This window comes from Orcinus orca, chromosome 3 (genome assembly GCF_937001465.1).
Source record: "Orcinus orca chromosome 3, mOrcOrc1.1, whole genome shotgun sequence".
In the NCBI taxonomy this organism is placed as follows: domain Eukaryota; kingdom Metazoa; phylum Chordata; class Mammalia; order Artiodactyla; family Delphinidae; genus Orcinus; species Orcinus orca.
Genome location: NC_064561.1, coordinates 108211796 through 108224828, shown reverse-complemented (window position 1 = coordinate 108224828; position 13033 = coordinate 108211796). Strand labels below are relative to the sequence as shown.

Below are 13033 nucleotides of genomic sequence, written 5' to 3'. Positions count from 1 at the left end.
GCCTAGCCCCCTGCACACATTGCAGCTCTCTCATTCTAAGTGCCCCCTCTGCCATGAAACCTTTCTAGTACCCCGGCCCACACAGATTTCTTCTTTTTCTGCAGCACTTTCACATTTGTGAGTACATCACACACTCTGGCCTATGTTTTTAAACTGACCTCGGTGTGGAGATTTGTCTTCCTTTGAAGCTGACATGTCCATGTCTTTCTTTTGGGAAGTGACTCAAAACTCACTTGGGAAGCCGAATGTAACCGAAAGAACTCCAGGAAATGGGGACACAAGCTTTGTTCACAGACTGTGGAAGTCTGGCGTCATCACACCAGGGCAGAGCACGGCCAGTGCAGACCTAAGGCCCCCACATCGGTCATCCTTCTCCCAGACCTTCTCACCCTAGTGCACACATTGGCCAGGCTGTGGTAGTTGGAAGGTCCTGGAAGATACCTGTGTGAGCTGGGTCGTGGCCTCGCCTTTCAGCATCACTGGGCCAACCAGTGATGACGGCATCCCCAGGAGGAAAAAAAGGCTGGGCCTATCACTAGTACCCCACCTGCCTTAGTCATTTCCTTACCACTGCTTTCCTAAATAGAGGGCTTTACAATTGTCATCCTCACTCTGGGGTTCTGTGTAAACTTCACTGGGCTTATAAACAAACTTCACGCAATGTGATTTCATTCAACACGGCATTGTCTAACGTGGGGCCTGACCTAGGACTGTGTAGGAAGGTTTTCTGAGGCTCATAGAGACATTGTGGTTGGAGCGTCACCTAGTGGCGGCAAAGAGTAGTGCTGGTCAGGAATGAATATAAGGAATATTTCCAAAGGGTGGATAGTAAGATAAAGAGCATTCAGGGGTCTTTGGTCTCCACAATTTCATTGAAAATATGCTTTAAAGCAAAATTATCCTGAACATAAGTTTTAGTCTTTTAAAAATGATTCCAAAGACAAGTCTGTGTCACCATAATGAATACTAGCTATTGTTATAGAGTTCTCTAAATGTAGGAGATTGGGAAAAATCTGTAAGTTTTCCATCCCATTTAAGTTTCTATTTTTTTTAAAATTGGTACATCCACATCCTCTGGGTTTCCCATGCATGTTTTAGCTGCAGGAAGATTTCCCTGAACCTGGAGATTTGGGACCCATGGAATGGGTACCACGCAGTATTACTTTAAAGGGTCTGCATTTGCTCACCCAACCTCACCAAACCTCTCAGCCCCAAGAGTGTCCAGCCTTATGTCTCATCCAGCTGTGGGTCTAGATGTGGTCAATCCAGGTTGCATCTCAGCCCCTGAACGAATTTTGTAAGAATTTCTCTCTCTTTCACTGTCTTTGTTTTGTTTTGTAATTTATTTTTATAACGGGGTTTAGCTGATTTCCAATGCTTTACACCCACTTGATTCACTTACAGAGAGATATCAATAAATACTTTTTAAGATTAAAAAAAAAAGTTGGTACATCCAGAAATAATATACCATGTAACCATTAAAGAGAAATAGGTTTATATATAGAACTGGCTAAGAGATATTAAAAGAAGGATGTAGGATGTAGAAAGTATCAAAAGAATGCTACAATTTATATGAGAAACACATTAGAAAAAATATATGTAAATTTGGTCTGAACAAAACTTCTGTTAGTAAAGTGAGAGACTGAATTATTCAGCTCCAAAGAACAAGGGACATTTGCTGCTTCGAGCCACAAGGTGTTCTTAGGTGACTTAGAACCTAACTAGTGCCTGAGGATCAATCCTTGTGATGTGTAGTGGTCCTACAGCGGCACCCCACTAAAACCATTAAGTAAATACCGCTCTTCCAGGGACACACAATATAAGGACTGATCATTTAGTGCTGTAAGCGCCCATGGCGTTTTTAAACTGTCACAGGGAGAAACTGAGACATTAGAAGAGTCTAACTGGCCCAAGGTAACTCCCTGGGGAGCTAGACTCAGAAGCAGCTCATATCTGCTCCACCACACTGTCCTCAGAAAGCTGTTCCGATCACATCTCATATCCGAATTAGACTACTGAATTGATAATGGGAAATTGTGCCTCAAAGGCCAACAGACAGCCAACTCTGGGGATACCAGCTGGTTTTATGTATGCTTTCAAGTACTTAATTGAGAATTGAAAGAAATCCTGCCCTGAAATGGCCAAGATGGGGTTTTGGCCCTCCAAAACTGAATTTTGTGCACACAGAGAAAGCCAGCAGAAAGCAATTTCTTATCATGTCAGTCAGTCTCCTGGATTCCCTTCCTGCGGGGTCTGCTGGAAGCAAGAGTGGTAAGAATTTTTCTCTTTTCTAAAATTAGATTAGCCAGAGAAAATATTTGCAGAGCTAGCTCCTTGGACCCTTTGAGTTGGAGTCTTCTAAATTGTTAAAATTTTAGAGAGCGCTCATCTTAAAATACTTTACCTATTTTAATTGGTATGCAGAAGCCCCCAAAGGCTTCAAAATTCCAAAATAGCCTCATTGAAAGATTTATTGTAGAAGGCTAATGAAAGATGAATGATATAAAAGGTACCTAAAACAAACAAAGTTTAAGGATGACATAACTACCGCTTCCCTCTGTCCTCCTTTATTTGAGTACTCATCCTAGTAATCCTCTGTCTGGGTTGTCTTTCTACTCTGAAGAGACTATTAAATGGTTACTTTAGAAATGGGACCACCTGAGGCTGTAGGCGAGAGGCTGTAGGTGAAACTATTCAGATCAAAGGCCAAACTGAGGGCCATAATTAAAGAATTTCTTAAACCCAGGGTGCATCCTCAAAAGTTTTTGTAAATGGATTACCAAGATGAGGGGCCACCAGTCTGACTAAACTCCTAAATTTAGCTGATATTCAGAGCCTGATGATAGAAAAAAAAAATTTTTTTCTCTTGACCTCCTCTGAGCTAAAATGAGGGAAAGAAAAGCATTCCAACGTAGGTGAATTGGTATGTCATTCCTTTGATAACATTAAGGGGGTCACCCAATTCTTTGAGGAATTAAAAACAGCTATCCTTGTTTTACAAATCTAGTCTTTACAGGACTAGAAATGTGAATCCAGAAACAATCCACAGCCTACCAATCCTTTTACCACTCCCCAAACCTCCCCTATTTACTTTAAAAGGCCTTTAAGTATTAAGAAAGGTCAACAGAGTCATCATCATTTAAGTGTAATACTTGTACCTAGGTTTACTAGAAATCAAATAAGATCTTATTATTCCTGTTATTAAAATTTGTCAGCAAGAAATATAACTTGATAAGATGAAACTTTTAAGTAAATTAAATGTCAATGAGATAAGAGTTTTTAGGTGAACTCTTTAGGAATAATTATGTTTTAGGACTGTCTACTTAAAATATTTTCTCTAGATTTTTGGTAACTTGAAACTGCTAAATGAAGTTAAATGATGGGAATTCATTGAATATTCAGATCATTTCCAAATAAGATACTGGAAAATTAATTGCTAAACAAGTCTAAGTTTACCTACTTTTGTCTTATTAGAGAAAAACTGAGATGTTTGGGTTCCTTGGACATGTCTTATACCCCACTGAGGAAAGAAATTAGGTTATAGAAATGTTATAAGTTTGCCAACCAGAATGTGCTGATAAGACAAACAGTTCATAATTGCTTACTTAGTTTTTGCTAGAAACTAAGATTTTTTAAGGTTAAGAATTCTAATTAAAATATGCAATTAAAACTACTAAAAATTAGTAAGTAAAATATCTTTGTATCCAAGGAAAAAGAAGGTGTAAGGAATGGAAATTTTTTTTGTTAAGGGGAAAAGAAAGTAATTTTGTCCTAAAGCTGGTTATTTCTAAATGGGGAAGAAAATACGGGACAAATTAATATGGATATAGAAAGTTGTAGGAGGTTTGTGAGAAATAAAAGAATCTTTAGAAAGGAATACTATGTGTAGTCAGGGCTAAGGTTAGAATAAATTTAAGTAAATTTTAATGTTAATGTGGTACAAAACCTGACTTTGGTTTTCTCTCTGTTAAGAGGACAAAGTTTTCTTAAAATATTGATCGACTTTTTTTGGGGGGGGGAGGATTTTATTTATTAAAATTTTATTGGCATATAGTTGATTTACAATGTTGTGTTAGTTCCTGCTATACAGCAAAGTGAATCAGTTGTACATGTACATATATCCACTCTTTTTTAGATTCTCTTCCCATATAGGCCATTACAGAGTATTGAGAAGAGTTCCCTGGGCTATACAGTAGGTCCTTATTAGTTATCTGTTTTATATATAGTGGTGTGTATATGTTAAACCCAATCTCCCAATTTATCCCCCCCCCCTTCCCCCCTGGTAACCATAAGTTCTTTAACTGGTAATCTGTTATAATTTTCTTTTGAAATCTTTTATAGTCACTTTGATTAAGTGAATAAGTACTATTCTACAGTGACCCATGATACTATTTGATCAGGTGTTTTGAAACCTTTTTGATATTTTGACAAAATTTCCAAATATCAAATTCTAATTGACGTTCTTTTGACCTCTAGCTAATTTGGGGATGCTTCAGAGAGGACCCCTGAAGCATCTCAGAGAGAGGAATAATAAACTAATTAGTCTTATTTGCTATGTTAAATTACATAGAAAGCATTGTCAAATGAGTGGCGATAGGGCTTCCCTGGTGGCGCAGTGGTTGAGCGTCCACCTGCCGATGCAAGGGACACGGGTTCGTGCCCCGGTCTGGGAAGATCCCACGTGCTGCGGAGCGGCTAGGCCCGTGAGCCATGGCTGCTGAGCCTGCGCATCCGGAGCCTGTGCTCCACAACGGGAGAGGCCACAACGGTGAGAGGCCCGCGTACCGCAAAAATAAAAAAATAATTAAAAAAAAAGAAATGAGTGGTGATAAACCTTCTTAGGTAATATTGTATGGGTAAATATTAAAAAGATATTCTAGAAATTATATGGAATTTCTAAAAATCTGATATGTCCTGGTAAAATGTTATCAGTTATAATTCTAGTTATTATCTTTTTTTAACATCTTTACTGGAGTATAATTGCTTTACAATGTTGTGTTAGTTTCTGCTATATAACAAAGTGAATCAGCTATATGTATACATATATCAAAAATATGGAATGCTTCATGAATTTGCGTGTCATCCTTGCACAGGGGCCATGCTAATCTTCTCTGTATCGTTCCAATTTTAGTATATATGCTGCTGAAGCAAGCACTCTAGTTATTATCTTAAATGTTGTATTCACAGCATTAATCAAGTTTCTTTGTTAATTGCATTGTAATCAGATCTTTAACTGTGCCTTTTAAAGTGTTTTGTCATTTATGGACCATTATTGTTTTATTTTGATGCTTTTGCAAAAAATGCTTCATCTTCAAGAAGAGTCAGAGAAATGACTTTTTGACAAGTACAGGTTTCTGATAACTTTCAGATCATACTGCTGAACTGGGTAAGAAATTAAAGAATTCTAATGGAAAACCTGATAGCTTCACAAAACTGTTAACAGAAGATTAAGATCAAGGATTAGTCACGTTGGACTGAGTGAACTGATGAATATGGTATAATTTTTGGGTTTTGTCTGAAATATTACTGGTTTTAATCTGTGTTTTCCAGATATAAAGAAACCTTTCTCCTCAAGCTAATTATGACTTACAGCAGTTTGGTAAATTATACCTTTGTAAGTAGAATTGAAACATTTATCTTTTCTCTCTACCTGATTCCTCCAGAAATTGGAAACTCTTATGTTCCCAGCAGGCTTGTCATCAGGTGAATAAGAAAGGCTGCCTCCTGGCAGGTGCAGGAATCTCGATATTTTGGGGAACTCAAGAGAGGAATCCACCCAAATCTATAGATATCACAAGCAGAATCTGATGGCAAACCAGATTGGTGTGGTTTTCCTGGACTTGAGAGACCTTTTAAAAGTTCAGTTTGAGATTTCTTATAAAAAGTTTCAGCAGAGCTAACTTAAAAGAGCCTGTATGATCAATTACATTTATGTAAATGATCAGGCCAACTTTATTGAAACCAGACTTATTTTGCAAATAAGTCAGTCTTAATTTGGCTATATTTGGTAGAAATTAGGGCAATTTTAGAGGGGGAGAATTATAGTTCAGTGGACATTAAGTAGTAGTGTTACTGTTTTTGAGGGTTTTTTGCTGTGTGTGTTTATTGCCTAAGACTCACTGCTCAGATGGCTCCTTGTTGCTCTGTTGCATTATTATAAAGTTTGTTCCTGAAGCTTAGCACAGTAATTTATCTTTGGATGAAGATCAGATGCCCCATGACCTGCAACCAGGAGATTATGCATCGTCGCAGCTTTTTCAGTATGCCACTCTTCCTCCCTAAGTGCAGGATACAGTTCACTTTTAAAGGGGTTAAGGTGACAGCCTTCTAAGGGTCTGAAGATGCAAGGAAAGGGCTAGATGGCAAACAGGTACACTTAATTTCCAATTATAAAATATTCCTGGTGTGAAATTTTAAAGTGATGGAGTTGGTAAGGCGAGGCTATGGTGAGGAATGTGAGGAAAGTTTTCTGGTACAGCAGCACTTGCCTAGGAGAGATAACAACTGAAGATGTGTTTCTTACAGCTGGCTCTGACCAGCTGAAGCTGATAAAGGACCATGAAATTGGAGAGACCCTGGCACAGCAGGCTCTCAGTGGTCCTAACTGAAGACTCTTCCTAAACAGTGAGCAGTGAGGTTTGGTTTAGCCAACTGTGTTTATTTCTCTTATTGAAGTATAGTTGATTTACAATGTTGTGTTAATTACTGCTGTATGGCAAAGTGATTCAGTTATACATATATATATATATATATATATATATACATTCTTTTTTTATATATATTCTTTTATATTATGGTTTATCATAGGATATTGAACATAGTTCTCTGTGCTCTACAGTAGGACCTTGTTGTTTATCCATTCTATATATAAAAGCTCACATCTGCTCACCCCAACCTCCCACTCCATCTTGCCCCCAACCCTGTCCCCTTTGGCAACCACCAGTCTGTTCTCTATGTCCGTGATTCTGTTTCTGTTTCATACATAGGTTCATTTGTGTCATATTTTATATAGATTCCACATATAAGTGCTATCATGGTATTTGTCTTTCTCTGTCTGACTTACTTCATTTAGTATGATACTCTCTAGTTGCATCCACATTGCTACAAATGGCATTATTTCATTCTCTTTTATGGCTGAGTAGTATTCCATTGTATATATGTGCCACATCTTTATCCATTCATCTGTCAATGAACATTTAGGTTGTTTCCATGTCTTTAGCCAACTGTGTTTAGACCTGTGGATCCATTCTGTCCTCTCCAGAGAGATCCAGAGTACTGGATCTCAATCCTTAGTTAGCAATCACCACATGAAACCTGCTTCTGGCTAGCACTTTAAAAACTCTTTTTCCCTCTCAGTGAACTTCTACTTCATCACTAGCTTGTGTTCCTTCATCTAGCAAGTCAGTAGACTTAGCTTTTTCTTTTTACCTATTCATCTATCCATTCCTTCATCCATTGTCCATCCATCTCTTCACTTATTATTTATTAGCTCTGGTGGTCTTTGTTTTATTTGTTGACAGGCATAAATAAATTAGTATATGTAAAGCACTGATAAGTGATAGCTACTATTATCTTCTTCACTCACTGGTATCTTGCGTATATATTATAAGAACATGTCCCTGAAATATTTTAATTCTGTCTCTATTGGAAGCATACATGAATGAGTCATTGAGTTCAGCTGATAGAACGTTTCTAACCCAAGTTTGTAAGTGACGGTGTGGTGTTCAGGAAAGCCTCATTTGGCTTCTAGAAAGATGGCTGGGAAGATTTTAAGCCTCTTCAGTGGGAAAGAGGCTGACATATTCAGGTCTAAGTTCAGGGTCAGACACTGACGTTCGAAAGACTCTTCATTGTGATTCTAACTTATGGACTTTTGAAAATTATAACTGAACTCTTTAAGAAAACAGGGTTAAAAGGTAGTTTGTTGGTATATGAGCATCTGTAAGGCCTGTTTCCAAAGCTCAGCATGTGCCCACACGTGCCCACAGGTACACAGCCTTGGCCTTGCCCTGTAAACTCCCAGCACAGCACACAAGTGTGGGCCCTTGTTACAAAGGAAATGGCTCTATTTCTCAGAGCAAAGAGATATTGAGGACACTTCCCAGTAAGTGGTACAGAACAAGGCCCTGTTGTTTCCTAGACCTGCTGTTCTGTGTAACGGGAAGCTCCGGGTCCTGTCCCTGCCCACCCGGTCCGTTACTGCTGCAGTGGAAGCAGCCAGTCCAGGCTCTCCTGGTGAAGGCCAGCCCAGAGCCGACACCACCCTCCTTTCCTACTTGCCTGGGCTGTTGTGGCACATGTTTGAACTGGCCAATGAGGAAAGGTCGTGGGCAATTTTGAATCAACTGCCAAGTGCTGCAGAAACTTTAAGCACAGAAATGGACGGGGACCCTGAGGTCAAGACTCTAGATGCCACTGCCCTGCCGTCAGAGCACCTGCTTCTGCAGGTCAGGTCAAAGACCACTGGGGACGGCATGACAAAGATGGTAGTAGGGTCACTCAAATAGAGCCAGCAGTCCAGGCCATCACAAGCCGGGAACCAGCTCTGCTTCACGTGTGAGTTACTCCTCTTCTCATTGTCCTTTTAGCTGAAGTGAATTATTCACTTGGAATCTCTACTTTTGCCAGTTCTCCAACTGGCATGGCTGCAGCTCCTTTCCCCAAACCAACACTGAAGGACCTGTAGAAGCAGGAAGGAAACATGGATTCTAAACATTAGCAACAAACCACCCTCCCGCATTGTGCTTCTCCCTAAGGTTAATGGCTTGAGCTCTCATAGTACTGTCAAGAGAATGTCCTTTCCTCCCCTCGAAGTTCTCCGTCTTGCAATGAGTCCAAGGAACCCCAAACCCCACTTGGTTCAGTTGATTTCCACTGAGCCCCATCAGTGCTGATCTGGGGCCCTGTGGGTCGTGCCAGAAGTTGAACCCAGGACCTGCTCTGTGCTGCATGGTTGAGGCTCAGGGATACAAACTGTCCTGCCTGCGGCCCGTGACCGGTCCAGCAGTGGTTGTTAGTGATGCGCGGGTGGGGGAGAAGGTCCTCCTCCCCAGCCTTTTACTGATGTCACAGCTTTTTGTCAACACCTCTTTGGCGTACACACACACATTCACACACACAGCCATTACCCCCAAGGCATCCCCGTAGTTCAGGAAGACTGGCTCTAACCCCGACACACAGGCCCTCCCCGAGAAGGCCCTGGCCTGGAGCCTGGTCCAGTCCAGACTCCATTGTCCCTCACGGGCTTGTCTGCTGGCCTCCTAGGCAGCTGGTCTGACCCACTGATGTGTTCAAATAACAATGAACCTCAAAAGGGAAGGGGTCAGGGGCTCGATCTGTACACCTTCCACCAGATCTAGATGAATGCTGATGGCAGCCTCTGTGACCCCCTCCGCCATGTCCTGTTTCACACTTCTTTACCAGGAGGTAAAGGCCTGGAGACATCTGCTCTGGAACAAAGATCTGTTTTAAGGGCTCACTGAGACATTCAAATGATCATTCCTTTTGTTAATTTTTCTTCACCAAACAATCCATTGCATGCATTGTCATTTTATATGTGTCTGTGGTCATTTTCAGACTTACTTTGTAGGAACAGAACAATTTTTCCAAAGAAAATTTAAAGAGGATCGCAGTATTAAAAACACCAAAGTAGTTCTGTTCTGGCTGAAGCAGGGGGGTGACGCTGAGGGCTCTGCGCTCTGCTCTCTCGCCCTCCTGCTTTCCCCCTGCAAACCCCCTGTGCTCTGAGGACACCAGCTGAACAGTATTCACATCAAGCTTAGGATCTAGAATGAGAAACCCTGAGTGTGCGGCCATCAGTCAGGGCTCCTGGCTGTAAGCAGAAAACGAGTTTATTACAAAAACAGTGAGTAGGTCGCCACCCCCCTGGGAGGGACAGAGGACAGGTTTGCAGGGAGCAGCCCCACATAACAACACCGTGAAGACAGTGCTGTGACTGGGCACAGGGACCACGGTTCACCCCACTGCCACCACTGAGCCTGCACACAGGGCCCTGCTGCTGGAGCTGCGGCCACGGGGCCCCTGGAGGGTCCATCTACCTAGGATGGAGCCTGCAAAGTCCTTGCTTCTTCACTCTTCCAGCTTCTGAGTCATGGTCTGGGGCGAGAGTGTCCCGTTGGAGGACGTTGTACCACGTGCCTGCACTTTAGCTTTGAGGAAGACTGAGAAAGTGGGTATTTGGCATTTTCAGCCTCTATTAATGCGAGATGGATCTATTTTAGGAGGTTGGAAATTCTCCAAAAGGAGAAGGAGGTTCAGATGCTGGGGGAGAAGAGGGATGACAAATGTCCACTGCAGTAGCTCTGGCAAGTTGCTTTACTTCTGAGCATCATTCCTCTAGGAAAGACAATGGCCCTTCTAGGTCATCCATCCATCCATCAGCAAATGTTTCTTGAGAGCTATTTATTTTTCTATTGTTTCATAACAAACTACTCCAAAGCTCACTGGCTGAAACAACCATTTTACTATATCTCATGATTTTGTGAGTTGGGAATTTAGGAAGGGCTTAGATTATCTGAGAGATTCTTTGCTCCATGTGGAGTCAATCGGGGTCCTTTGGGACATTCACAGTCAGACCTGGAGCCTTCAAAATAGCTTCATCCATTTGTCTGCCTCTTTGGGATGGATGGCTGGGAGGCTGGGCTCAGCTGGCCTCATCTCCCTCCCCACGTGGACTCTCTGCATGGACTCCCCAGCAAGAGAGCTGGACTTCTCATGTGAACGCTCAGGGCTCTGAGAGACCAAGTCCTCCTTAAAAACCTGGAGCTGTCATAATGTCACTTACACTGTATTCAATTGGTCAAAGCAGTCTCAGGCTAGCCCAGATTCAAAAGGAGGAGAAATAGACTCTGTTTTTTTTTTTAATTTTTATTTTTTTTAAATCTATTTATTTATTTTTTGCGGTACACAGGCCTCTCACTGTTGTGGCCTCTCCCGTTGCGGAGCACAGGCTCTGGACGCGCAGGCTCAGCGGCCATGGCTCACGGGCCCAGCCGCTCCGCGGCATGTGGGATCTTCCCGGACCGGGGCACGAACCCATGTCCTCTGCATCGGCAGGCGGACTCTCAACCACTGCGCCACCAGGGAAGCCCTAGACTCTGTCCCTTGATCGGAAGTGTCAAAGAATTTGCAGCCATCTTTAATCCACAGTAAGAACCAACTATGGGGCAGGCATATATAGGAGCAGGGCATACAAAAATAAATAAGACGTGGTCCTGCCTTCAAGATGCTCAGTCATAGAAGGTTACATGAAAAGCAAACAAATGAAAGCAGTAAATGAGATCAATGCAAAGATGCATTGTAGATTGCAAAACAACGCTAATATGAAGGATTAGCTCTAAAACCAGGATATAACAAACTTTTCTAATGCTCTCAAATATCAGAAATCATTTATTGACCAGTTTGCCAAGAATCAGGAACTCAGCTAAGAGTTTTCCTGGCATAACTGTCCCCAGTTCTCAGGGCAACTCTACTGCTGCAACTTCTACACGGTAGAATCAATGCTTCTTGTTTAATTACACAACATCTTTGGATCTTGCTTTATATCAGCACCCATCACTCTCTGCTCATGGAAGCTATTTAATAGATGCTTCTCAAGATAGCCACACAGGCTACTTAAGAAGAGATTTTCAGTTTACAGTCACCCACCCAGTTATTCCTTGAAGGCTTGGATTTCTCCCTCTCGTAATTATTGCTTTAATCTCCTGAGCCACGCAACAGCAAGTTTTCAGGCTACAAGGCTGAAAGAGTTGAAGACATATCTAAAGGTACAAAATTTAAGTTCCTACTGTGTAAAGAGAACTAGACAACAGACCACTTTGTGCAAATACAGTTTCTGCCTCAGAGAACACTCAGACAAGAGTTTAAAACTGTACATTTACCTGATTGATAAAGTGATATGTAAAGATAGACAAAATTAGATTGTAGGAAATTTGAAAAGTAAAAACACAAAAGAAGTTACTCATAATCTCATCACCCAAAAATAGTACTAGTGGGCTTCCCTGGTGGCGCAGTGGTTACGAATCCGCCTGCCAGTGCAGGGGACACGGGTTCGAGCCCTGGTTCGGGAATATCCCACATGCCACGGAGCAACTAAGCCCATGCGCCACAACTACTGAGCCTGTGTTCTAGAGCCCGTGAGCCACAACTACTGAAGCCTGCGCTTTAGAGCCCGTGAGCCACAACTACTGAAGCCCGCGTGCCTAGAGCCCGTGCTCCGCAACAAGAGAAGCCACCACAATGAGAAGCCCACGCACCTGAAGGAATAGTAGCCCCCGCTTGCCGCAGCTAGAGAAAAGCTCACACGCAGCAACGAAGACCCAATGCAACCAAAAATAAATAAATAAAACTTATTTTTAAAAAAATTCTAAAAAAAATAGTACTGTTAACATTTTGATTTGATTTCCTTCTGGGTATTTATTTATTTACTTATTCATTTTCACTTACTGAAAGTAACAAATTTCATTTTTTAAAGGGCAGTTTTAGGTTTACAGAAAAATTGAGCAGATAGTAGAAGTATTTCCCTTCTATCCTCCTTTCCTGTCCTATTCCTAACATTCTGCATTAGTCGGCACAGTTGTTACCATTGATGAAGCAATTTTGAAACACTTATTAACTGAAGTCCATCATTTACACTAGGGTTCACTCCCTGTGCCGTGCGGTTCCATGGGTTTTGACCCATGCATAAGATCGTGCATCCACCGTGACTGAGTCACACCGATTAGTTTCCCCATTTTCTTTTGTATTGTCAGATCCAACCAGAATACACTTTAGCACGCAGCTGTTCTCTGTTTTTCACGTCAGAGCCTAACAAGCCTTCCTTTACCGTATTGCCCTCTGCATCTGCACGCCGATAAACTCAAACACCATAGGAGGCACCAGCCTGCAGGTAACCATTCCCCTGCATTAATACTGTGGACGGGTTCTTCCCTCATCATGTGGGATCTTTAAAAATCGGTTCGTGGAAATAGCTTTCCACGATCTAGATAACATTCAAGGAAGAACAAACACAACA

General features: G+C 41.7%; 1 protein-coding gene and 1 non-coding gene across 2 annotated transcripts in view; one reads left to right on the top strand and one right to left on the bottom strand.

The window, feature by feature from the left end:
- The window catches only part of RHOBTB3 (Rho related BTB domain containing 3), a 975233-nt gene that overhangs the window by 117733 nt on the left and 844467 nt on the right, over positions 1-13033 (top strand). The window lies entirely within an intron of this gene.
- LOC117196237 (U6 spliceosomal RNA) lies at positions 5049-5155 on the bottom strand. The gene has a single exon (XR_004476315.1). It is a non-coding gene; the product is annotated as a U6 spliceosomal RNA (small nuclear RNA).